Source organism: Equus przewalskii, chromosome 24, assembly GCF_037783145.1.
Source record: "Equus przewalskii isolate Varuska chromosome 24, EquPr2, whole genome shotgun sequence".
NCBI classification, from domain to species: Eukaryota; Metazoa; Chordata; class Mammalia; order Perissodactyla; family Equidae; genus Equus; species Equus przewalskii.
The window spans coordinates 2525287-2552746 of record NC_091854.1 but is presented as its reverse complement, the minus strand read 5'-3'; the positions used below and the strand labels follow the sequence as shown (position 1 = coordinate 2552746).

Here is a 27460-nt window from a genome sequence, read left to right as displayed (position 1 = left end):
ATACCGTGCTATGGCATCCACAGCCCCCCAGGGAGTGTTCAGCAGCTAGCTGTGCACCACTGGGCACATCAGGGTCAACCCCAATCCTCAGGGAAGCCTCATGGGCTGAGGATAGTATTAAAAATCTTTCTCTGATTTATAGTTGTCTTGGATTTAGGTTTCAAAGAGACTAACTTAGAGGTTAAACTCTAACAATTCACTGGGTCAAAAGCAAGATTGATATAGGATTCTTAACCTAAGTACATATGTGCATTTTTTTCTGAGTAGAATATCCATGAGTCAACAAATTTTCAAGGTGATTTATAATGGTTAGATTCTTATCAATTCCTGGGGCCCAAGGAGTCTGACCCAGTAAGATTCTCTCCTCCCTAGAAGCATTATGAAGCTCAGTTAACTCTGAAAACTTTTCAAAGCGTTTTTAGGCTTTGTACAATTGTCTTTATTGTACATTACTCTAGATTCATTTTGGGATGATAATTGTGGCTTTCGACTCCAGAATAAGGCTGCAGGTTTTGGCCAATGCAAAGCAGGCATTTAAGAATATGGAAATTCAGGCTGCTTTGAGGGTCTGTTCATAGAGACTCTTCCATCTTGAAATTGCCATACAGTCATCTTTCCCACTTGAATTTCTGTAAACATTAAGTTACAAACAAAGTTTACCTATTGATGAAGGGGGGTAAATCTTTATTCACTTATTATTCATCTGTTTTAGGGGAGGAAACGGTCCATTTGACGCATCTAAGACACAATCTTAGTTCGATCTTTGTAGCCCAAGAGACACAAGTTCACAATTTGTGTCTTCTACATACCAGCTGTTTGAATTGGGAGATAATGATAGTGGAGATAATAGTATCTAATTCTTAGAATTGCAGTGATGATTAAAAAACTACTTGGGTAATATTTAGCGCACAATTTTTTGGCTCCAAGCATTGTACTAAGAGCTTTACATAAAATATCTTAAACTAATCCTTGGAATAACCCATGTTAAAGGTGAGGAAATTAAGTCTCAGGTGAAGTAATGGCTTAAGGCCCCAAACATGGTAAGTAACAGAGCTGAAATACCTTGCAGACAGCACATTCTTAAAAAAATTAGCCCTCATCCTCTCATCAGTGATAAATAAGTGAAAAGCAATAGGATATATTGGAGCATATGAGGACGCCATTTGGTGTAAAACTAATTTGGCCTGACCTTGTTTTTCCAAAAGAGTCTGACATGGCCTGTTAAGCATGCATTGTACATCTGCTTTAAACATTTACAACGTCCCAAAGACAAGAATGATGCCTTTAAAGAGGGATGTAGCTTCCCCCATATCGGCATTTCCTTAAGTATTAGTATCTCTTCCTGGAAACTAAGGATTAATCACAGACCTGCTGTGCATACCTTGTGACTGCTGACCTGCTGACCACTGACATGCTGTGTCTGCTAAGCATCTCGTGACAGCAGTACAAGAGGTAATGCTGTCATATGTGATGTATGCTCTTTGTTCCAAGATGGTATATTACCACTCTGTACACCCCACTTCTTTGGTGCCCGTCCTTCCTTGGGGAAGGAAAGCCCCAGGCTATAGTCCTCAGACCTGGCTCATAATAAACTCACCCCAACTTTGATCTGTAGATTGATTATGGATTATTTGCATCGACATCAGTTTCTAGGTGAAATAGAAGCCCTGTGGTACAAAGTTTGATTCTTGTTTCTCTTGGCTCCACCCAACCAGCAGCTAAGCTGATGCTTGGGGCCTCACCCCACTGCTTCCCCTCTTTCCAGCTCTCTATCAGAAAGGTGGATAACTTACTGAAAGGCAAATGCAGACATTATCTGGTAATTAGGCTCGTTAATTTTATAGGAAATTCTTTAATTTTCTATGGGGCCATGTTCTTGAAATGCATTATCTCCCTTTTATGACTTCACTTGCCTTAGTGTCAGTAGAGATTAAAGGTAACATGCCCTGCTGGGAACAAACACAATTTTCCAGCAGCTGCATTTTGTTTTCCTTAATAATTAACAATTGCTGCTGACTAACCCTTGCAGCATAAAATGCCCACCTTCTCACAAAAGAGTGGGCATTGGTTTGAGGAACTCACAAGGGATATCAGAAAAAGAAGTGTGATTAAAGCATTAAAGATTTAAAGGTTGACATTAGGATGAAAGGTGGAATTACAGTAAATATAACGCTGTTTAACATTAAATGGAATGTGTTGTACTTGAAACAGTTGTTCACTTAAACATTAATTATTAAGGGAACCTGACAACTCATTTTTAATTCGCAACTAAAGACACAATTTCTTAAGATATAAATACAACAAAGGAGCTCAGAGGGTTGGAGCTTCTTTATCTTTAATGATTCTGCATTTTTTTCTTGATGTAATCTATTAAAAAATTACAATGGAATGTGCCTAAATTGTATAAACCAGGCATAGTTTGTGGTGAGCTGATATTACGCCACTGGACTGAGAGATTAAGAAATAAGTTAGGTCATATTGGAAATTGTTTCACGTATTCCTCTTTATTTTGATTTGAGGGTTTTCTTGGAGATACACAATTTAAAAGGCATTTGAGGCAAACTTTATACTTTATGTTTCAAATCAATTTTCTTCATGGGGAGGGCATGCATGTTCATCCTTTGCCTTTTAATGAGAGACAAAGAACAGATAATAGTGCAATCAAATATGCATTGCCCAGATTTCTATGTGAAATTGATAGCTATTCAAATTGGATTTTAAATCTACTGTCCATTAGAATCCGCGTACTGTTTGGTGATTAAAGCTTTGGAGGAACTTCTTGATGGCCAAGTGACATTGTACAAATGTACTTGCAAAGAGAGAGGAAAGATGGCTCACTGAGGGAATTTATGGTGGGGGCAGGGGGGAATTCAAAAAGGGAATTTCAGTTACTCTTTCCGGTTAAATGCAAGAAAAGCCAATAGCGCCAGTGTGTGATTGGGATTTATTTTCCACCTCAAAGAATGTCTATGGATTGGTATTAGAATTCTCAGTTTAGAAGGGTTTGGATACCTTTATTCTATGACCGGAAGCTGTAAAATATTTGGATTATCATTAAAAATCTTTGAATTTTATCTATTTAAAAATAAGTGAAGAATGAAAAGAACTAACAATAAATTATTGACAAGTATGTCATTTCCTCAGTGCATGTTTCTTTTCTTTCTTCTTGATTGGGTCTCTTCCTTATAGTTCATTCTCTCCATCTGTACTGGAAAGGAAACATCACTGATGTATGATAGCTCAGTGTATTTAGCATATCATCACACACTGTGTCAGTAAGCTTAGGCCAAATTACACTTCAGTAACAAAAGACCTCAAAATGTAGAGGCTCACATTAATGAAGGTGCAGTTCTCAGCTGTGTTAAATCTTCACTGAGTTTGGCTTCAGCTCTTCACTCTGGGACTCAGGCTCCAGGAGTATCTCCAATCTGGGATAGTATCAGTATCAAGGCAGAGGGCAAAGGAAGAGGGCAGAATCAGCTGATGGTTCTTAAAGCTTCTGTTCAAAAGTGTCATGTGTCACTTCTGCTCAAACTTCATTGGTCCATCAAGTCACAAGGCCAATTCTGATGTTATTGGAGTAGAGACGAATAATCTACTGCAGAAAAGGCACCTGATTTTGGAAACAATAATAAAAATGTTTCCTCTCCACATACACATATCCTGAAATTTTTCTATAATTATATCACTTGAGATATATTAACGAACATTTCTGAGGGGATTTAGGTTGGCAGCTTGCATCCATCCTCCCTCTTAGAATCTTAAAAAGAGAATGATCATGCTGATTTTATAGTATAAAAGTATTCAATAAGAATGATTTTTTATTTAGAAAAATCAAGCCTCACTCAGTGTGCTAGGGTTTCTGAGAAAACAGAATTCTGTCAACTGACCCAGCCCTCAGGGATATGGATCAGAAAAATTGCACAGGTCCTATCAATTGTAGCATGTGTTTATACTACCGCCCTGAAATGCACATCTAGAATTAAACATGCCCTGTGGCTATTAGGTTGGCTGTATTTCCCAGTGTGAGAGTAAGATGAAACAGTTACTGCAAAATATAAGGTCATTACCCTATATGGATAAAGAGGTAACTGCCCCTGAAATGAGTTATAAAACCTTCATTCTACAAAATAGGAAAATAAAGCATATTTATGATGACAGAGAATAATTTTTAGAATATCTCTTGAATAGTGTTGTAGAGTTTGCAAAGTGCTTTTACAGAAATCATCATTTGAAGTATGCAGGATATGTATTATTAGGCTCATTTTCTGTGCAAGAAAACTCAGGTTCAGTGAGGTTAAGTAACTTGCCTAAGGAAATGACAGACCTGGGATTCAAACTCAGACTTACTACTCTAAGTCCAATATTCTTTCTACCAACATCAACTGCCTCCCAATACACAATGCCATATCCTACTCACTTTCTTTGTGGGGGGAAGAATGAGGACAAAATTGGAAAATATGTTACAATGGAAAGGAATATGGACTTGACCTTAGTCCTGGTTGTACTACTTAAGTAGATGTTACATTTTTAGAAAAGTCACTTCAGCTTTCTATGCCTCAGTTTCTTCACCTGAAAAATCAGGGAGTTGGATTATATTTTTCCTCAAGATCTTGTCTTAATAGGACTATTTTATAAATTTAAAAACTTACAGTGTCTTGTCATTCACACTGCCCCTCAGCACCCAGATACCTACCAAATTAGGTAAAAGAATATATTTTCTCTAGAACACTACCTAAAAACCACCCTGACACTGTAGTGACTGGCTTTGTTTTTATTGTAAGCATCAGAAACTTAAACTAGTTAAGTAGAAAAAAAGGATGCATTGAGTCATATAACTGGGAAGTCTGAGTTCACCCGTATTTCAGACATGACCAAAAGCAAAGATTCAGAAAATGTTGTCAGCTCTTGCTCTCCTCTGCTCTCTCTCTTTCTCTCTTTCTTACTCTCTCGTGTTCTGTTCTGTCCCTCTCATCTCTATTTGTCTCTCAACACCTTTAGTCTTTCGCATGGTTAGCTATCTTTTTTTCATTTGTTGATATATGGGGAATGTGGTCACTGGTAGCTCCAGAGATATCTTTCCAGCTTCTAGAACATAACATGGAAGACCTCTTCTCCTTGGGTCCAAATCAAAAGAGCTTTGGGAAAGACTCTGATTGGCCTGGCTTGGACTACATGCTCTCCACTACACTAATTCCTGGCAAAATGAATGTAAACTGTGATTTACCAAGCTTGTGTCACTTGCCCAGCCCCATGGTTGGGAATTTGGCATGCCCACTAGAATCACACAAAGATGAGGAAAGGCAGTTCCCCAAAGAAAGTGGATGCTGTTATCAGAAGAATGGGTGAAGGGCATGGTTAGAAAAGCACAATAAATGTTCACTGCACATTGTAAACGTATATCTGAGATGTCTCACTCACAATTGGATTCCCAAATGAATGGAAAAGAACTCGATAATGAGGCACCAGATTTTAAGCTCCAAGATACAAGAGTAGAAACATTATCATGCATTAGATCCATCATCACACTACCCAATCCCTCCAACATACTAAAGAACATATGGAAATAATCCATTCTTGACAGCATTCTTAAATTTAGGAATTTATCACAACATACTCAAATTTCCCTTAGGAACCTATAAGAAAGACCTCAAATACACACATACTCTTAAGAGTGTTTCCCAAAGCATGTTTTGGAGTTGTTATGAGAAAAGGAGTTCTGTGGCTAACTTCTGTTGGCAAATGATCCTGAATATATCCATCCGTGGAGAATCATGATGTATTTTAGCATTTTTAAAGTCACAGTAAAGAGATTTTGTTTAAACCAGCATTTCCCAAACACATTTGATTGCAGAATACCCCAACCACACACATACAACAAACAAAGAATGGAAGAAAGAGAAGAAATAGAACACATAATGATATCTTGTGGAAGTTCTTTGGATTGAATTTTGGAAAACAGTGACCTAAATCATTATTGAAGATACATATTTGTCTTCCATTCCCTGTTGTGACAGGCAATTCTTCTAGGTCTTCCCTGCTGTTTAGAGTTAACACTTCTTTCAAATTTCATGAGGAGCAAGCCAGCTTTAAGCTACTTCTGCACAACAAATATGTCAGAATTTACCAAATCCACAACCTTTTTGATATCATAAATACAGAGCTTGGGATTTAGAGGCAAGCACAAAAACATAAATTCATTAGTTTGTTAAAAACTTGGTTATTGCAAACTTATTGCAAAGGAATTATTTGTGTGCAAGAGAACATCTTGAGCATTTGGAATCTAGAGATGAACAAGACAGATACAGCCTCCTTTGGATTATATAAACATTAGCATGTCTTTTTATCTTTCTGAGCTTCACTTTCCTCACATGTAAAATTTAAATAATATTACTCTCCTCTCAGAGCTGTTGTAAAAAGTACATGATAAAGTGGTCATGAACACTGAACTTAATAGTTATTAAATATGTTTAAATTAACTTCTTTCCTTAGAATTCTTTTTTTCCCAGGCTGAATTTCTAATTCATAAGATTTATTGAAGAAGAGGACAGTGTCAAGATGGCACTGTAAGTGGACTCTGAACTCACCTCCTCCCATGGACACAACCAATTTACAACTACTCTTGGAACAATTACCCCTGAGAGAGAACTGAAAACTGGATAAAAAGAACCCCACAACAAGGGACAGTGCTGATTGAGGTGGAAGAGGCAGAAATTCCTTTCTGGAGAGAAAAAAAACCACTTTTGCAAGTTGTGGTGTCTCACAGCTGGCTAGGAGCAATCCTAAGGTATGCAGCCTGCCCTGGAAGAGCAGGGTATCTGAATGGGGGAGCGTTACCTCTACAAGCAGCTTTTGGACTCAGCACAACTGAGATGAGTGTCAAAATATCTTGCTATGCTGGCTACCAACAGCAATGGAGAATATCCCCAGAAAAGCTATTGGACATAAGGGAAAAAAAGCTGGCTCTTAAAGGGCCTATGCACAAATTCATCCATTTTGGAAAGCAATCTAAATCACCATAAAGAAAGGTATACAGTCCTTTGGGGAAAGGAGACTCACTTGATAGGCTCTGGGTGCATCTGGGGTGGGGTGAAGCCTCTCCAGGGACTGAGACATTGGCGGAAGCCACTATTGTGACCTAGTATAGGAGTGCTGTCACAGATGCTGGCAGATGCCATTGGAGGTCCTCCCCTGGCCTGTTAGCCCAGGGTCTGCCATACTCAGTAGAGCACTGATTTAATCCAGCTCAGACAGGGAAGGCAGCCCACCCTAGGGACTGGCCCCACCCAAGAGCAAGCCCTCAGGTAACTTGTGGACCTGCATAGGTGTGGTGCCTAGAACCTCTGCAGCCAGGTGAGGGGGTCTACCCTCTGCAGGGCAGGGTATGTGTGAGGAGTGGGTAGAGTGTGTGGGGTGTTGGTGGAGTGTGTGAGGCCTCTGTAGTAGGGCAACTGGGTCCACTTCAGTGGGCCAGGGCACACTCATGGGGCAGGACTGTGTTGACAGGGTGTGTGGCCTTCTGGGTGGAGGGGCTTATCAGCTGCAGCAGACTTGTACTTCTCAAACAGCCACATAGGGTGTCAGCTCCACCTTCCAAAGCCTGAAACAATTGGGCACTCCCATGCCTGGGGCCAGCCCCACTCAGCTGCAGTCCTAAGAGAGCTGACAATGACCTTGCAGGCTGGAGGCCTACAGCAACTATAAGCTCCTGAATCTACCAACCAGCCACACTGGGGGCCTACTCATTAACAGAAAAACTGCAACAGGAATGTGGCATTAGACCTTGCAGCCAACTGTGCTGGGGCTCCCCATCCTCCATAAAGTGACTGAAGGGTCGATAGCAGCCACACTCCAGCTGAGCATTACAACCAGCTGGCTGGGAGTAAGGCCTAGCCTCCCTGGGCACCTATAGCAAGAGCAACCCTGCTACAACAGGGAGAAGCATATACCCACAGAGGGGACACTCCTGGAACATGTGGAACTGGTGACAAGAGGGAAGCACACTCCTAGGCCTCATAAAGCATCTCTTACATAAGGCCACCTCTCCCAGATCAGGAGATGTAGCTGACCTACCTAACACATAGATATAAGCACAGAGAAAGAGTCAAAATGAAGAGATAAAGGAACATGTTCCAAGTAAGGGAACAAGACAAAACCCCAGAAAAGAACTAACAGAACAGAAATAAACAATCTACTGACAAAGCGTTCAAACAAAAAGTCATAAGGATGCTCTCTGATCTTGGGAGAAGAATGGATGAACTCAGTGAGAGCATCAACAAAGAATTGGAAAATATATAAAAGAACGAATCAGGAATGAAGAATACAATACTGGAAATGAAAAATTCACTAGAGGGACTCAATAGCAGAGTCAATAATACAGAAGAATGGATCAGTGAGCTGGATGAAACACTAAAGGAAATCACCCAAGCTGAATAGATAAAAGAAAAAAGAATTAAAAAGAATGAGGACAGTCTAAGGGAGCTCTGGGACAATATCAAGTGCACTAACATCCATACTGTAGGTGTCCCAGAAGGAGAAGAGAGAGTCAACGGGGCAGAGAATCTATTTGAAGAAATAATAGCTGAAAGCATTCCTACCCTAAGGAAGGAAACAGACATCCAGGTACAGGAATTAGAGAGCACCAAACAAGATAAACCCAATGAGGCTCACATTGACATACATTATAATTAAAATATCAAGAATTAAAGATAAAAAGAGAATCCTAAAAACCACAAGAGAAAGGCAACAAGTGACATACAAAGGAAACCCATAGGGCTATCAGCTGATTTCTCAGCAGAAACCTTATAGGCTGGAAGGGAGTGGCATGATATATTTTAAGTGCTGAAAGGAGAAAACCTGCAACTAAGAATACTCTACCCAGCAAGGTTATCCTTCAGAATGGAAGGAGAGAGAAAGAGTTTCCTAGACAAGCAACAACCGAAGGAGACTATCACCAAGAAACCAGCACTACAAGAAATGCTAGAGAGAATTATTTAAGTGGGAAAGAGAAGACCACAAAGAGAGATAAGAAAATTATCACACACAAAAAAAACACACACACAATAAAATCACTCATTAAGGCAAACATACAGTAAAGGTAGCAGATCAACCATTTATGAAGATAATATGAAGGTCAAAAGACAAAAATACTAAAATTATCTATTTCTATGATAACAGGGTAACAGATGCACAAAAAAAGAGGTGAGATATGATATCAAAAAATGGGAGGAGGGAAGTAAAAGCATAGAGCTTTTAGCAAGAGTTCAAACTAAAGAGATCTTCTACATAATATAGATTGCTATATACGTAGGTTATTATATATGAACCTCATGATAATCACAAACCAGAAACCTATAATAAACACACAAAAAATTAAGAGAAAGGAACTCAAACATAATACTAAAGAAAGCCATCAAACCACAGGGGAAGAGAGTAAGAGAAGAAGAAAGGAACAGAGAACTACTAAAACACCCATAAAAATGTAACAAAATGGTAATAAGTACATACTTATCAATAGCTACTTTAAATTTGAATGGACTAAATGCTCCAATCAAAAGGCGTAGGGTGGGTGTTTAGATAAAAAACAAGACCCATATATATGCTACATACAAGAGACACACTTCAGACTAAAGACACTCACAAACTGAAAGTGAAGGGATGGGAAAAGATACTCCATGCAAATGCCAATGAAAAGAAAGCTGGGGTATCAAAACTTGCATCAGACAATATAGACTTTAAAACAATGCCTATAACAAGAGACAAAGAAGGGCACTACATAATGAAAAAGGGACCAATCCAACAAGAGGATATAACACTTGTGAATATCTATGCCCTTAACATAGGAGCACCGAAATATATAAAGCAATTGTTAGCAGACATAAAAGGAGATATAGACAGTAACACAATAATAGCAGGGGATTTTAACATTACACTTACACCAATGGATGGATCATCCAAACAGAAGATCAATAAAGAAACATTGGCCTTAAATGGCACATTAGACCAGATGGACTTAGTAGATATATACAGAACATTCCATCCAAAAACTGCAGAATACACATTCTTTTCAAATGCACATGGAACATTCTCCAGGATAGATCACATATTAGGCCACAAAACAAGTCTCAATAAATTTAAGAAGATTGAAATAATATCAAGCATGTTTTCTGACCACAATGGTATGAAACTGAAAATGAACTATAGGAAGAAAATCAAGAAAGCCACAAATATGTGGAAATTAAACAAAATGGTCTTGAACAATGATTAGATAAATGAAGAAATCAAAGGAGAAATCAAAAAATACCTGGAGACAAATGAAAATGAAAATACAACATGCCAAAATTTGTGAGATACAGCACAAGTGGTTCTCAGAGGGAAGTTTATGGCATTACAGGCCTACCTCAACAAACAAGAAAAATCTCAGATAAATAACCTAACAGTGCACCTAAAGGAACTGGAAAAAGAAGAATAAACCAAGTTCAAAGTCAGTAGAAGGAAGGAAATAATAAAAATCAGAGCCGAAATAAATGAAAGAGACTAAAAAAAAAATAGAAAAAAAAAATCAGTGAAATCAAGAACTGGTTCTTTGAAAAGATAAGCAAAATTGACAAACCTTTAGCTAGACTCACCAAGAAAAAAATAGAGACAGCTCTAATAAATAAAATCAGAAATGAAAGAGCAGAAATTAAAATGGACACCTCAGAAATACAAAAAAGTTGTAAGATAATACTACAAAAAGCTATACACCAAAAAATTGTATAATCTAGAAGAAATGGATAAATTCTTAGAATCATACAACCTTCCAAAACTGAACCAAGAAGAAATAGAGAATTTGAATAGACCAATCGCCAGTAAGAAGGTCAAAACAGTAATCAAAAACCTCCCCCAAAATAAGAGTCCAAGACCAGACTGTTTTCCTGGTGAATTCTACCAAACATTCAAAGAAGACTTAAAACCTATCCTCAAACTTTTCCAAAAAATTGAAAAGGAGGGGAAACTTCCTAACTCATTGTATGAAGCCAACAATATCCTGATACCAAAACCAAACAAGGACAGCCCAAAAAAAGAAAATTATAGGCCAATATCACTGATGAACATCACTGCAAAAATCCTCAACAAAACACTAGCAAATTGAATGCAACAATACATTAAAAAGATCGTACACTATTATTGAGTGGGATTTATTCCAGGGATACAGGAATGGTTCAACATCCACAAATCAATCAACGTGATACACCACATTAACAAAATGAAGAATAAAAATCACGTGATCGTCTCAATAGATGCAGAGAAAGCATTTGACAAGATACAGCATCCATTTATGATAAAAACTGAATAAAATGGGTATAGAAGGAAAGTACCTCAACATAATAAAGGTCACTTATGACAAACCCACCCCAATATCATTCTCAGTGGAGAAAAAAATGGAAGTTATCCCTCTAAGAACAGGAACCAGACGAGGATGACCACTTTCACCATTCTTATTTAACATAGTATTGGAAGTCCTAGCCAGAGAAATCAGGCAAGAAAAAGAAATAAAAGGGCTCCAAATTGGAAATGAAGAAGTGAAACTGTCACTGTTTGCAGATGACATGATTTTGTAAATAGAAATCCCTAAAATATGCACCAAAAAACTTTTAGAAATAATAAATGAATACAGTCAAGTTGCAGGATACAAAATCAATATATGAAAATCAGCTTCTTTCTATACGTTAACAATGAAGTAGCAAAAAGAGAAATTAAGAATACAATCCCATTTACAATTGCAACAAAAAGAATAAAATACCTAGGAATAAACTTGACCAAAGAGGTGAAAGATCTGTACATTTAACACTGTAAAACATTGTTGAAAGAAATTAAAGAAGACACAAAGAAATGGAAAGATATTCCATGCTCTTGGATCAGAAGAATTAATGTAGTTAAAATGTCCACACTTCCTAAAGCAATCTATAGATTCAATGCAATCTCTATCAAAGTTCCAACAACAGTTTTCACAGAATAGAACAAAGAATCCTAAAATTTATATGGAACAACAAAAGACCTCAAATAGCCAAAAGAATCCTGAGAAACAAAGAACAAAACTGGAAGTATCACACTCCCTGATTTCAAAATATACTACAAAGCTATGGGAAGCAAAACAGCATGGTACTGGCACAAAAACAGACACATAGATCAATGGAATAGAATCAAGATCCTAGAAATAAACCCATATGTCTACAGACAGCTAATTTTTGACAAGGGAGCCAAGAACATAGACTGGAGAAAAGAAAATCTCTTTCATTTGGTGTTGGGAAAACTGGACAGCCACATGTCAAAGAATGAAAGTAGATCATTATCTTACACCATACACAAAAACTAACTCAAAATTGATTAAAGACTTGAATGTAAAACCTGAAACCGTGAAACTTGTAGAAGAAAACATAGGCAGTACGCTCTTCGACAATGGTCTTAGCAGCATATTTTCAAGTACCATGTTTGACTGGGCAAGAGAAATGATAGAAAGAATAAACAAATGGGACTATGTGAAACTAAAATCATCTTCACAGCAATGGAAACCACTAACAAAATGAAAAGACAACCTAAAAATTGGGAGAAGATATTTCAAACCATATATCTCATAAGTGGTTAATATCCAAAATATATAAAGAGCTCATACATTTCAACAACAAAGAAACTAGCAACCCAGTTGGAAAATGGGCAAGAGATCTGAACAGACATTTCTCCAAAGAAGATATACAGAGGGCCTAAAGGTACATGAGAGATATTCAACTAACTATCAGGGAAATGCGAATCAAAACTACAATGAGATATCACCTCACTCTCATCAGAATGGCTATAATTAAGACAGGAAATAACAAGTGTTGGAGAGGATGTGGAGAAAAGTGAACTCTCATACACTGCTGGCAGGAGTGCAAACCGCTGCAGACACTATGGAAAACAGTAAGGAGATTCCTCAAAAAATTAAGAATAGAACTACCGTATGATCCAGCTATTCCACTGCTGGGTATTTCTCCAAAGAACATGAAAATGTGAATGTGTAAAGAGGCATGCACCTCTATGTTCACTGCAGCATTATTCACAATAGCCAAGACTTGGAAGGAACCTAGGTGCCCATCAAGGGACCAATGGATAAAGAAGATGTGGTATATACACACAATGGAATACTAATCAGCCATAAAATTGATGAAATCTGGCCATTTGTGACAACATGGATGGATGTTGAGAGTATTATGCTGAAGAAATAAGTCAGAGGGAGAAAGTCAAGTACTGTACAGTGTCACTCATAGGTAGTAGATAAAAACAACAATAAACAGTCACGTAGAGATAGAGATTAGGTTGGTGGTTACCAGAGGGGAATAGGGAGGGAGGAGGGTGAAAGGGGTAATTAGGCACATGTGTGTGGTGATGGATTGTAATTAGTCTTTGGGTGGTGAACATGATGTAATCTACACAGAAATTGAAATGTAATGATGTACACCTGAAATTTATATAATGTTATAAACTGATGTTACCACAATAAAAAGAAAAACAGATTTATTTAGCAGTTATTGAATGCAAGACAGTATTCTAGGTGCTGGGGGTGAAGGAATTAACCAAAACAATAAAAAGAATAAGTGACAGTCTTGAGTAGATCAGTGCCTACAAAAATCTTAGACAAGAAAATAACCATTTATATAAAGATAAACAGTAAAAGGTAGCAAATGGCAAGCGCCAAATGGGGGCCCCAGACATTAACTACTTGAGAAGCTCAGAAGGGGAGGGACCACTGCAGGGATGGTGAGTTCAAATAAGGCTTTACGGAGTTGTTGCACCTTTGAAGGAAGCAAAGAGTAGGAGGAAGAACAGATTAGGAGAGGAAGATGGCAGAAGCAAAGGCATGGAGGTGGGAGCAATTGGGTATTTTCAAGGGACAGTGAGCAAATGAATATGATCATGGTGGCTGAATTTGGGCAGCACAAGGTAGAGTAGAAAGCTGTGTGTGTAGATTAAGGCCAGGGAGTGAAATTCTTTGAATGCCAGACTGAGACCTGTGTCCTTTATCTCATTAAGCAACAGAAGACATTACAGATTTTTAGGGCAGGAAAGTGGCATAACAAAGCTAGTATTTCCAGTTCAACAACGGGGCAGTTGTGTGCAAGGACTTAGGCTCAGAAGGCAAATTTTAACATTTCAAACCTTCTGGCTAATATAGTCCTAAGAGCGTTCTAGGGAACACATATCTACCAGAAATTTCGATTGTCCCTGGACATTCAACATTGTCCCCATACAGTGCCAAAAAGGTGCTTGTCAGCCCTGATCTTGTCAATGAGAGCAGCAACTTCCCTCACCTAAGAGGTGAGTGGAGCCCCACTGATTTCCCTTTCTGCCTTCTGCACGAAAGCTCAGGATCTTTGCACGGGTGCTCTGACGTTCCCCAGACTCCTCTCTTCCTTCCCCTGATAGCATGAGGTGCCCATTCTTTAATAAAAGGGACATACTGTTTGACATCGTCAGAGGAAATTCTTCAGTTTACTTAATGAAACCATCTACCCTTTGAGACATTGCTCATTTTGAAGCACAGACCACCAAATGTTGCTCCTAGGATCTAATTCCTAAAGTTGCAGAAGACGAGTGTCATGTCCTCCTTTCACCTCATGTTATCCCTCCCGGTAGAAGAGATTCTCATTGCATTGCCAAGATTTGGAAATAGTGTAATGACTCCCTGGTAGCCAGACATCATCAGAGGCTCTGAGACTTTTGCTAAGCTTATGAGGTTGCAATAAGGAAAATAATTAGATTTAAAATAAAAAAGACATCTACTAGCCTTCTTTTCCAAATTCCAGAAATGGCTAAGAGCCTTGAAAAAACACCCCATTGCATTCTAGGCCAGTCCCAGCAGTGTCCTGATGATGGCTATTTTTGAACTAGTGATGCGTGTAAGGAAAAATCTGCTTTGAATGTGGATGAGTAAACAACTCAGTATACAGAAATTTGAATTACTAAAGAAACAATTTCTACATATTTCACCTTTCTTCCCATATTGTCACCCCAAACCATATGGTTAAGAAAACAATCTGAATCTGAATACAGATAAGCTAAATATTCTAAACACATACCAAAAAGAAAGAAAGAAAAGAGATACTTTAACTAAAAAGTCTTTCTCCAAATTAGGCAATTTCATAAGATTTGTTGCTTTTCTGTTTTTGTTTCTGTTCATTTGTTTTCTTCATGTACCACAAGCTCTCTGTTTGGAGGAAAACTGTTAAATGGTAGCACCAAGTGCTGACCCCATCCTCCTTTTTGACATAATTTGAAGCAATGATCCCATCACATAAAGGAAAGCAAATAACCTTGTCTTCTCAAGTTCTCTGGGACGAGACAGGTAATGGGAGGCCCTGGTCCATTCTTGAGAGATCTGATCTGTTCAGAGGGAGACCATGGGACCACTTTCTCACATCTGATGGAAAGCATAGTACAGGGAAAAGACACAGGCTTTGTATCCAGATAAACTGAAATTTAAATCCTGGCTCTGATTCTTATTAGCTATGCGAGCTTAGAAAAGTTACCTAATTTCCCTGAACATCAGTTTGACCATGTGCAAAAATGTGACTGACATGTAATTATGAAGATTAAAGATTATATATATCAAATATGCATAGCTCAGATCTTGACACATTACATGTCCAACAAATGGTTTGTATTTCTTTTTTGAATTATTTTTGGTTTTGTCAATTAAGAGCATCTGTCTGTCTGTCTGTCTGTCTGTCCTTCCGTCCATCCATCCACTGATGGATCCATCCATTCATCTATCCATCCAGGAAATAGGAGAGACATATAATATTAATACTGAATCTTTGCCCTGTTCCATGTCCCCTAATTAGTATGTTTTCTACATATGGATAATTGAAATTAAGCATGTTATTTTTTCCTTCTGTAATAAAAATAAAGTATAGGCTTTTTAAAGCTTAGCTATAAGCCTTAAGACCTTCACTGAAATTGACTTGAGTTTTTGAGGCATGTTGATAAATAAAAGAAAAAAATATGCACATACACTCTAGGTAAAATGTGCTTAAAATTGAATTTGTCAAACTTGTAATTCCCATTGTTTCTTTCTTGTACTGCCGTATAAGCAGATTTTACATAGGATTATTTGTCTACACAATGTGTCCTTATTAAATTTAATTGACAACTGAGGAAAAGAAATGTGGGTACTAATTTGAGGGAATGAGCACTTAAGTAAATAAGACTCAAATGAAACAAGCCCCCCCCAAAAAAAATTTCCAAAAAACCCACAGTCAAAACAAGATTATTAAAGTACAAAATGTACTTTGGTTATTTACTTTGACCAGCATTGTTTGGGTTTAATTATTTATGATAATAGTATACTTACAAATGTACTGTAGGCTATTTTGTAGAGTAATGAAGTTTTAGTAATATGAGCAGGCGATGCATTCTCTGCTTGCAAATCTTTTCTGAGAAGCTAGATGTAATATCTAACTTTTTAAATTGATAATTGTGTTTGAAACTTAGTAAAGTTTGAGTGTACACTAGTTTGCCACTTTCATATCTCAATATGCTGTATTTATTTTATGCTAGCACGTTTGTGCATATGAGTTACGATTAACTAAACAGAAGGAAATCTATCTCAAGGTGTACAGACTCTTGTGATAAAAGGCCCTACTAGTCCATAGATTCATGTTTGTGCTCATGTTTCCTGTTACTGAATAGCATAGTTTATTGTTTCTATGATCACTCTGTATCTGGGGAGGAGGTGGGGGAAATGGACGACTATGATTACTCTTTCTCTCAGGCTCCATTAGTACCCCGTCATACTTGGATAAAGTGCTGGGTATCCGTGGGTATGCGTTAAATAATATTCATAATATCTTTAGGGAAACAACTTAATCTTGATAATGTAATAGTTTTTATCATTAAATTATCATTAGAGAATGTTTACTAATGTTACTATTACCTATATTCCATTGATTCCTCATGAACAAAAGGTATACTAAGGCTTCATAGGTTTTCCTCCTTCTAGTGGAGTTCTCACTTCACACATCTCACCAATCCATCAGTGCAGATTCCAGTTCTGAGATCTTTTTTGTTTCTATCAAGTTTAATATTCACCATTCTCTAGGTATAGTAGGAGGGGCTTGAAGCTTTCCCCGGAAACGTGTAAGCCAAAGGGATAAGGGAAGCAGGTGAGCAGAAGCCATATTGCTGACCTTTTTCCACCACTGGGAGATAATGCCATAAAGAAAAAATAAATAAGCTAGGGAGTTCTAGTGTGTAACTTTATTGAGGAATTCCATGATTTACTGTTCAATATAGTAGGGCTTATCGCGTAACTTAGCTGTGGAACTCCCTGATTTACTGTGAAGCACAGTGGTGCTTATCATGTAACTGTTATATGAGAGTCTTGGCAAAGACATGGTTAGGGTTTTGCGGAGACCATTAAGAATGACTGACGTGCTTTTCTCAAATGGACCACAGCAGACTGACTAGCAAACACAATTTTTATTCTCAGCATGTGAAATTTCAGGATTTCAAATTTATTCAGTACAGATGTTAAGGGTAACTTACTTGCCTACTTTATCTTTCTCTCATCATTTTATATCTAAGCTTCTGTTTTATAGTAAATTGCTATATGAAGTTTACTGTTTTATGATTCTGGTATCCATTTTGCAGAATTTCAACTCTTTTTAAAAGAAACATTATAGCTAATGAAGTAGTGTATTAAAACACATAAAGCATGGGACATTTCCATCTCATGTCAGCCCCATGTCTAAGTCATCCTCTTGCCATTAGGATGAGATCAAAGCCCTATAGCCAGTGTCGCTGGGCCCTGAAAGGTATGTCCCTATCTCCTTCTTGTGATGGGAAGACCACTAAGTGGAAATGGGAATATCCTCCAAACAAGGACCACATCCCCAAATATTATAATGTACTGATTTTAGCTATTTGTGAGAAGCTAGAATTAAACAGGGACAATTGAAAAAGTCTTAAGCAGTTTATGTCAAAAGATACCATGCCCATTCAGAGAGTTATCTATGACTTGATTGTAAATTTCTTGAGGATGGGGACTGTGTCTTATTCTTTTTGGAATCCCCCATGTTTAGTACAGTGTATGGCACCCAGTGAGTGCTCAGTAATTCTGAAACATAAATAAGGTTGAACTACTTGGACTTTTTTCCAATTCACTGTACTCATTTATGCCTCCATTTCTTTGCTTACACCATTGTCTCTGCCTGTACTTTATGTTCCTTTCTTCATCAACTGGCTGACTCCCATCCCCATTCTAAGACTGGGATTGGAACAATTTGTTCCTCCCCCTCCTTTCTTTGCTCCTACAGGATCCAGTGCAGATCTTTATCACCTATCAAACTAAATTCTAATCAGTTTTACAAGCCTAGCAACTTTTTTCACTCTTTTGACTGACTAAACCTAGTACCTAATTTAATTTCTGCCACAAATTGGATAGTCAGTTTTTTTTTAATTGAATGAGTGAGTGGAGTTAATGAATCATGGTCAATGGCCCCATCTGTTGTGGCAATGAATGACAAAAATACTAGAACTCTTTTAAGAAAATCTTTCCTTTAATCAACAGAAGGTCATAGAATAGCATAAAAAATGGACTACAAATGAAATAATGAAAAACCTGAGCATAATGATGTATGATAGGCATCATAGCATGATGGATCAAAACAGGGATTTGGAAGCAAGATTGCCTGGGTCCAAATCCTGATTTCTAACTAGCTGTGAGATCTTAGACAGGTTTCTAAACCTCTTTGCACCTGAATTCCGTCATCTGTAAAATGCAGATTATAATCATACTTGCGTTGTGAAATTATCATGAAGATTATATTAAATAGATCTGAAGTGCTAAGCAAAGTGCCTAATATAGAAAATATTATGTAAGTACCAACTATAATAATAATATGTACTCTTAACAATAGAAAAGTTTCTAATACATAGAAAGCATTAGGAACTACTTACTGTAATGATATTATTATTATTATTATTATTACGTACTCTTCCCAATCTCTTTTTAGAAATTTGTTTAGTCATTATGAGTGTCCTCATTTATGATTTAATTTCCACCCTATTTTCCACACGGACATTATTGACTTAAAGTCCCACTCATTAGAGATATAGAGGAAACTAGACATATGTGATATTTAGGAAGGGAAGATGGAATCTGATAAGCTGAATAGTTAATCGAATTCTTTAAGCTTGAAGATTTTAGCCTGGAATTCACTAAATTTTACAGACAGTGATTTTATTCTTATTTCTCTGCCTGGAAAATCTGTTTTCCTTCTATTCTTTTCTTGATCCAGATTATAGAATCATAGAAAATGACTTTACTGTAGCTTCTGCCTTGAGGCAATTTGCCAGTTTTATAGTGGGAAGCTAGTGTTGGGACACTGCCTGTTACTCTATATGAGAATGAATCAACGGTGAGTCCATTGAAAATCGCAATTTATGAGAACTCCGAATTCCTTCAATGAAATGGAGTCCAAGAAAATAAGTATCTATAATGGATTGTATGTATTCTAGCACTTACAAGTTTGCTAAAATAACGCATATAATTTATTAACTTTTCTTAACTACAACTGTTCTGAGTACCTTTTCCAAGGTTGGGTCTATCATCATGATGCTGGCAACCTTAGTTGACTCTAAGTCCACATTTCCAGATATGCAGAATGAGATAAGACACATATCTCCTCTTCTGCTCTAATTTATTAACATCAGTGGGCTCCACTGCGTAGCCCTGGGACCTCCTCCTTCAACACTCAGTCTCTTGGTGATCTCATCCAATCGTATGGATGTAAATACCTTCTATAGCTTGGAAATTCCCAGATGTAATCTCCAGTTGTTCTTCCTTGAACTTCAGATTTGTATATCAAATTGTTAGCCTACATCTTCACTTTGATGATTAATTAGCATCTCAACTTAATAGATGTTGAGTTCAAAATAGAACTTTTTATATCACCCCTCAAACCTGATTGAACCAGCTTTCCCCTATCCCTCAATGGCAACACTATCTTTCAGTTGCTAAGACCAAAACTCCTAGTCATTTTGATTCTTCTGTTTCCTTCATGCCCACATCTAAACTCTCAGCAAATTGTTCTGGCTCTGCTTTTAAAGTGTACCCAGAATCCAACCACATCTCACCACAACCTATGCTGGCAACCTGATCTACGTTACCTTTATTGCCTGCCTGAATTATTTTAATAGCCTCCTAACTGGTCTACAGGCTTCCACCTTTTCTTGCTTTGCTGTATTTTCAACTTGGTAGCCAGATCGATTCGGTTAAAATGTACGGCAGAACTTGCCAATTTCCTGCTCTAAACCTTAAAATGAACTTTTTACTCTAGAGTCAAGCCCAGGCCCTTATATAGGTATAAGACCTTATGATCCACCCTCCCTCCATTCATAAACTTATCTCTTATAAATCTGCTTCTTATTTACTCTGCCACACAAGACCTCTTTGCTTCTTGTACATACCAGCGCCATTACCTGACACACTCTTGCCTGGATAGCTCATGGCTCTCTTCCTAATCACCTTCAGATCTATTCAAATAGCACCTTTTCAATAATCTTACCTGACTATCCCATTGAAATCACTTCCCACATTGTCTCTCCCTTTTCCCTCCACTTTATTTTTCTTCATGGCATTTATCTCTTTTAATTATACTATACAACTTAGTATAGATTTTGCTTAGTTTCTGACCTAACTTTACTAAGATACAAGCTTCATGAGGGATGTGACTTTTGTCTATTTTATTCATTACTTTATCTCCAATACCTAGAATAGTGTCTAGTCATATCATAAGCATACGATAAATAAACCTGTGGTTTAATCAATCAATAAAAATAAATCAAACAATAGCATAACATTATAGATAAAATTGCATATTTATCATATTCTTTTGGTGATAATATTTAAACAATATTGTAGATAACCAACTGTCCACCAGAATCTCTGTTTTCCTGTCCATGATATAGAATCTATGCTATAAACTCTACACTGTAAAGTTGTTGCTGAAAAGCAGCTACCCAACCAGGGACTATAATTTCCAGCCCCCTTTGGATCAAGGTATGGCCAAGTGATGAGTTCTTATCAATGGAATTTATATGAGTCTCTTCTAGTCAGGGATTTTAAGAGGCAGGTGTGCCTTCTCATTCCCTTTCCTCTTTTTCCTCCTTCCTACATAGGACCACTGCATAGAGTAAGAAATACACTTTTAAAGTAGTGTTAGATTATTTTCAGTTTCAGTTCACTACAATTTATGTAGCTGGGGATGGCTATGTATAATGTGAGAAGGTTTTAGTTTGAAGCTTAGGGGCATTTATCTTCTTTTTGAAGGGGTAATGGAAAAGAAATAGACAAAGAAGAGAAATTTTAGGACCAATGATGAGATAATGGGAGGTATGGTATATGGCTGCCCAAAGCAGCACCTCTTTCCTGGTTATGAGTTTTTACTCATCTCATGTCTGTCTTGAAGACATACAAAAAAAGAAGAGAGATAACAAGTGTATGATCTGAAAATTGGTGTCTCTGTGTTAGGCAACCATTGCTGAGAGATAAAACCAAGAAAACCAATTAGATCTCTAAGCTTTAGAGAAAAAGGTCTTGTCCAAAGATTTAATATTTCTAACTTTAGCCCCTAGTGCCTTCCTTTTCTTATTGATCTCTGATAGTCCCTGACTCACTTTCTTTAACAGTCACCCTAGCAACCCTATATCCCCACAGATCTAAGAATTCTCTTTATGTTTTACACATAACTTAGTTGGGCAAAACAAGGCAGCTGGGATTCCTAACATGAAGAGATTTTCTTTTATAAGGGCTAGTTCCACTCCTTAGAACAAAGATATTGGACTCAGGATGGAGGTCAATAAAAATTGTAACCTACTTGTAAAATCGCTATTCCTCTTTGGTGTTTCCAAACAGCTTGCTGTACTCCTAGGTATTATGAGGTGCCCTGGTGAAAATGTTTCTGCCATCTTCATCAGATTTTGTCCATTGTATAAGCCATGAAATTTGTCAAGTTATTCTCAGTTTTAAGAAATGAGAAAAGGGAAAATCGCGAGTTGGAGTAAGGAAGTGGGAGGAAGGATTTCAACTAAGTCTGTAAGTCATTTTTAGTAATTTCAAAATAATATCCAGGAGACTTTAAGCAGAAATTGATGAGGCAGTTGAAATACTCTGGGTAATATAATATTCTGTAACAGCAAATAACGGAATGAAGTGAAATATTATTCCATAGAGCTTAATTTATGAGGTGAAAACTTAAAATACAAGTGAAATGTCTGAAAATATGAAAGCTCAGATGAGACTAGAAAAAAAGTATACATACTATGTACATTCTCTATAATTACAATCCCAAGATGATTTATTATTGTTTTGTTTCTGAGAATTGATAAATTGTGTAAAGCTGGTGCAGCCTGAGCCGTTTCTACTTAATTGATACCCTGTCCTATTTGCTTCTCAATTAGTTGTTTAGTAATTGTGAGGATACAATTTGATGTCTAAATTAACTATGGAGTTCTTTGTATCCTCCATTCGTTCTTTGTGTCATTTCCGTAGTAAATCCCACTAGGATTTGAGTTAGAAAAAATCAGGACCTGAACATTTTATTTCTTAGCTAGTCAAGTTATGCCCCTCAAATTTAATTTGTATTATTTTTTTGAGGGGGGGTGCCTTTGGAACTATAGAGTCTGGCATATGTAGATGGAAAAAGTTGGAAAAAAAGGAAATGGGGAAAAAAATAGAAAAGTAGAGAAGAGGAGAGGAAAGGTTTCATTGAAAGTCTCTGATTCCAGATAAACCTGGACTCAAATCCAGTTAATGAGCTGATTGATCTTGGTAAGTTACTTGTCATATGTAAGCCATAATTTGTCATAATGAACTGGATCGTAATATACTGTGAATATAAAATTAGATAATGTATGTTAAGTGCTTGTTATAGTGCTTTACAATCAATTTAAATTATTGCTATTTCCACTATTATTGTAGTGAAAAGTAAAATAGAGAAAAATATTTTGCACCATTCATATATAGATGCATGGTACCAAATTTAAAAAGACAAGAAGCAGAATGTTCTTTCTCCACACTCTTCTTTCTCCTATATTCTCTACATTGCACACTCTCCTTCTTTTTTTACTCAAAATCCCAAACACTGTGAAAACACGGCTCTAAAGGTCATTGCAGTTCATTCCTGCTTTTTGAATTACATATACATCCATTAAATTGCCAAAATTATATTTCATCTTTTTAATATACACCTTCTTCTCAACTTTCGAATCCTTAACAAATTCCCAGATTATTGCATCTTCTTGATGCTATCTTGATTTTACTCAGTTTAAAATGTTGTGGTTGGAATTGCCCTGAGTTCCCTGCAGATATATAATTTCTTTATTCAAAATTATCCAGTGATCCATCATGTAAAGTCAAAACTTCTCATGAGGACACTAAGACTCTCAAAACGTATGTTTGATTTTAGTTTTTTCTTCCTTCTTTCAAGGTCATTGTGGTTAATTAGTTTATTTAGCTTGCTTCCATGGGTGGAGAACCTTAGGTTGCTGTTCTTCTTTCTTCCCTTAACTACTTCATTTTCCTCTACTACTTTACATCAATCTTCTGTAATAACCATGACCTTTGCGCCCCTTCTCCAGACTAGACAGAATCTCTTGTTAATGTTGAAACTTCATAATACTCCTCTTGTGAAATCATGCTCAAGTTCTTTTTTAAAAAAATTCTATCAAAGTTTTCCATCTGGTCAATCTTGTATTCTACAGACCTGAGTAATATAGTGTAGCAGATACAGTAGTACTTACTAAATATTGCACGTGCTCCCTACTTTTCCCAGCATCCCTTGTAATTAGGTTGAAGTTGGATGATGAATTCTGGGTAGGAGTGGAAATGATGTAGATCTGAGGTACTTGGAGGCAAGCCCTGGAAGCCACTTGTTGGGGTAGCAGCATCACAAGATAGAGCATCAATGTCATCTTCAGTCCCTTAGCAGCCCCTAGCCCACCCAACCCCAACCAGAGCTGTACATAGAGTGAGAAATATCTGATTTTTGAGAAAAGTGGCTGAGATATCTGAGTAAATATACTTCCCCAGCATATTCCAGAGTACCTTGACTAATGTCCCTGGCTAATTAGATCCAGTAGTAATTAACTTAATAGGATTAAGCCAGCAATACAGGTGATAGCATGGATTAACTGATTATAGGTCTCCATTTCTCACACAGTACAATTGTTTCCAGAAATGGTGACTTTCCTTATGAGCAGGATCAGAAGAAATATTAATAAAAGTGATGATAATTGTATAGAAATTTCTGGCATTTTATCACCATGCACAGCACATTGTTTCCAATAATAAAATAGTGCCATTGATGGCTTTTGAACATTTGCAATTTTAAAGTAAACAACACATGCGTTGGTTAGTGTCAGTCCCAGCTACTTGTTAATACATTAATATATTTTGTATTAGGTTTTTTTTCATGCCATACTTTAGAATTTTTCACATTTGACCTAAGTTCTAAATAAAAATGTGTGATTTGCAGATGCTATAGTACCATTTTTATCTTTTAGTGTGCTGTCTACTTTTTACTTTGGAAAAAAAATGAAATCAACTCTCTTTTCTTTGATTCTTCAAGCTTAATTGGAATAGAGCGCTCATGCTCAAATTAAGGGGCTTTCACTTAACTATTCTTCCTCATTTAAGGAAAAAAAGCCTTGTTAGCTAAGCTAAGACATGGTATTTGTGAATCCATAACTAGGAAAGCGTCCATCACACAGCTGCAAAGCACAATAGGTATTTTGGTAAAGTTATGTCTGTCTTAAGGATCTGCAGTATGAGAAAAGAAGATGCAAAAATAGGACTCACTAAATAAAAACCAGCCTTTGGCTAGCTAACTTCACCTTTCCTTTGTTTCTTACCTTTCACAAGTACTAATGAGCTATTAGAACTTTGGTCAATGTGAAAAACATCACAAAATATTAAAAACTATAGCCCGTGTTAAGTAATTCTGTCCACCAGATCCACAAAATATATCTGGTTCTCATAGAAATATTTAATTATCCTAGGAAGGGATATATCTGAAACTCAGAGTAATTGTATGATTTTGATGAGGTGTCTAATTATATCTCAGGGCAATTTTGTATTGCTTTCTATCCGGTAACACATATTTTGGAAAATTCGGAAAGGAAATGCTCTGGTTATGATTTTAAAAGTTAGGCATTTATTGCAAACATGAAGGAGACAAAGAATCTGCTGTAAACCTGGTCAAGTTGCTTACTGGATTATCTGTCTCTAAGTGAAACTGTTCCGAAGCAGAAATGCTTATGGTTATCTTGCAATGGAAAGAGTTTGGACTTGTAAATAGACACACCAGCTTCTTGACTCTTGGATAGTCACCCTGTCCTGATACCTAAGTGCCATCCTTGACACCTTGGTCTTCTTTATACCTCATATATAATCCATTCTATCTCTTACGTATTTTAAAAATTTATGCACATCTTTCTACGACAGTCACCTGCTTGTCTGACTGGATGCTGGCAATAGTTCCTTGGCTGATAAAAAGTATCCCTTCTGACTTTCCTCTGATCCCCTCTTTAAATTGTAGTCAAAACAAGTATCATTGCATCACAACACACTTTAAAACTCCTCAACGGCTTTTGATTTCTTTTAGAATAAAGTAAAAATACCTTAATGAGCCTAAAAGGAGAATCTGGCCCCCCTGCCTATGTCTAGCTTTGCCTCTACTCAGGCTTCCTCTCATTCTCTTCACTCCAGCCATATTGGCCATTTTAAAGGATCTTCTATTCTCCCCATACTTCCTTATACCACAAGACCTTTGTACATGCTGTTACCTCTGTCTGGAATTCTATCCTCTCCTGCTATTCCTATGATTCCAATCAACCACATTACATTTCCTCTAATCAAGTCTCACTCATGCCTCAGAACCCAGTTTAGTCATTGCTTTTACATCACACATATTGCACACTATATCTATCTTGCATGCCATTAATCACAGTTGCAATTTCTTATTTCTTCTTATGGACAACTGACTAATGTATGTCTTCTAATTAAACCCTATATTACATGAGGGTGATTCCTGCCTGCTTTTTCACTTATATTGGCACATAGTAGGTAGTAAATAAATATATATTGAATGAATGAATGAATCTTTAGAAATAAATCTCAGCTTGCTTACCTGTAAACCTTTCAAGTCTATTGTAAGGACAAAATGAAATATTGTTCATAAAGTGCCTAACATGGTGCCTGGGATACCATACGATCTTTATAAATTATAGCTATGACAACATAAAAATAAGATGACCATATGCAACTTCCTCTTCTCTTAAGTAGCGGCAAAGAGCCAGTAATAGAGAGAAAATGATTGAGCTCTTTCCTTTCTGTTGATTTTTAGTGAGCTAATAGATCGACTCTCTTTTATCCAATAAAGGTTCCACGGTAGAGAGAAGGGAGGGCAAGTGGAAATAAAATGATCAGCTTTTCTAATGATAAAACAGATACAGGAGAATGCAGGTTAATTTCAAGACCTCCCAAGAGTCCACCTCAGGATGAGCTGACATTCCCACTTGTCAGAGTCAGCACCAGACAACCGCAGGCCTTCCAGCGTCTTCAGGAGCAGGGCCTCTATCATCATGTTTACTGCATGGCACCGAGCAGACAAGAGAACATACTTTCTGCAGATTGGCAGACCACAAAAAACGTGGGGCTGTGGCTGAGCCGCTCGTGCTCAGTTCCTTCATCCAAATTTACCTGTCAGATAAAGCGTGCCTCTTTCCGTGGAGATGAGTAAGTGAGAAACTTGGGAGAAAGGCAAAAACTATGACTTTAATGGAAACCCTGCCACATGAAAAGAGACATCAGGAGGAATGGAGACTAAGTATTAGATTTCTTGCTTCAATTATTTTATATTAGATACAAATGTTGTGCAGCTTCTTGGAATCTCTCAACTGTCTCTTTCTTTCCCTATCTTTTTTTATTGCTACGTCTACACCAAGTTGTCTCTCAACTTTCAAGGGGCCAGATGACACAATTCAGAATCTCAGGAGAATTAGCTCCCAGTGGGTTAAACCTTGACTATTGGAAAGTGAATAATGGGCAGGGAACAGGCAAATAATATTTCTTTCCTTTCTCGCATTGAGGATGGCTCTGAGATGCAATTTCTCCTTGTCAGTTCTTTGCAGAAATGCCTCATAATGAAAAACTAATGCATGTTGAGCAATAATGGTGCATCAATTCACATTGCTTTGATGTTTTCCTTGTCTCATTTCCCCATTTTTTCTTCACCCTCAACACTCTTAGTTACTACCTTCCAATCCAAGCATCAGTCCTTTAATCCTTGCCCTGGGCTTTACTTCCTGCAAGACCCTTTCTAAAACAGGTATGTTATTTGAAATGAAATTTTATAGTACAGTTCTTTTTAAAAATCTTTAT

General features: G+C 37.2%; 1 long non-coding RNA gene across 1 annotated transcript in view; it reads left to right on the top strand.

Annotated features, from left to right (window-relative positions):
* LOC139079105 (uncharacterized) overlaps positions 1-27460 on the top strand; it is a 51865-nt gene that overhangs the window by 9914 nt on the left and 14491 nt on the right. The window lies entirely within an intron of this gene.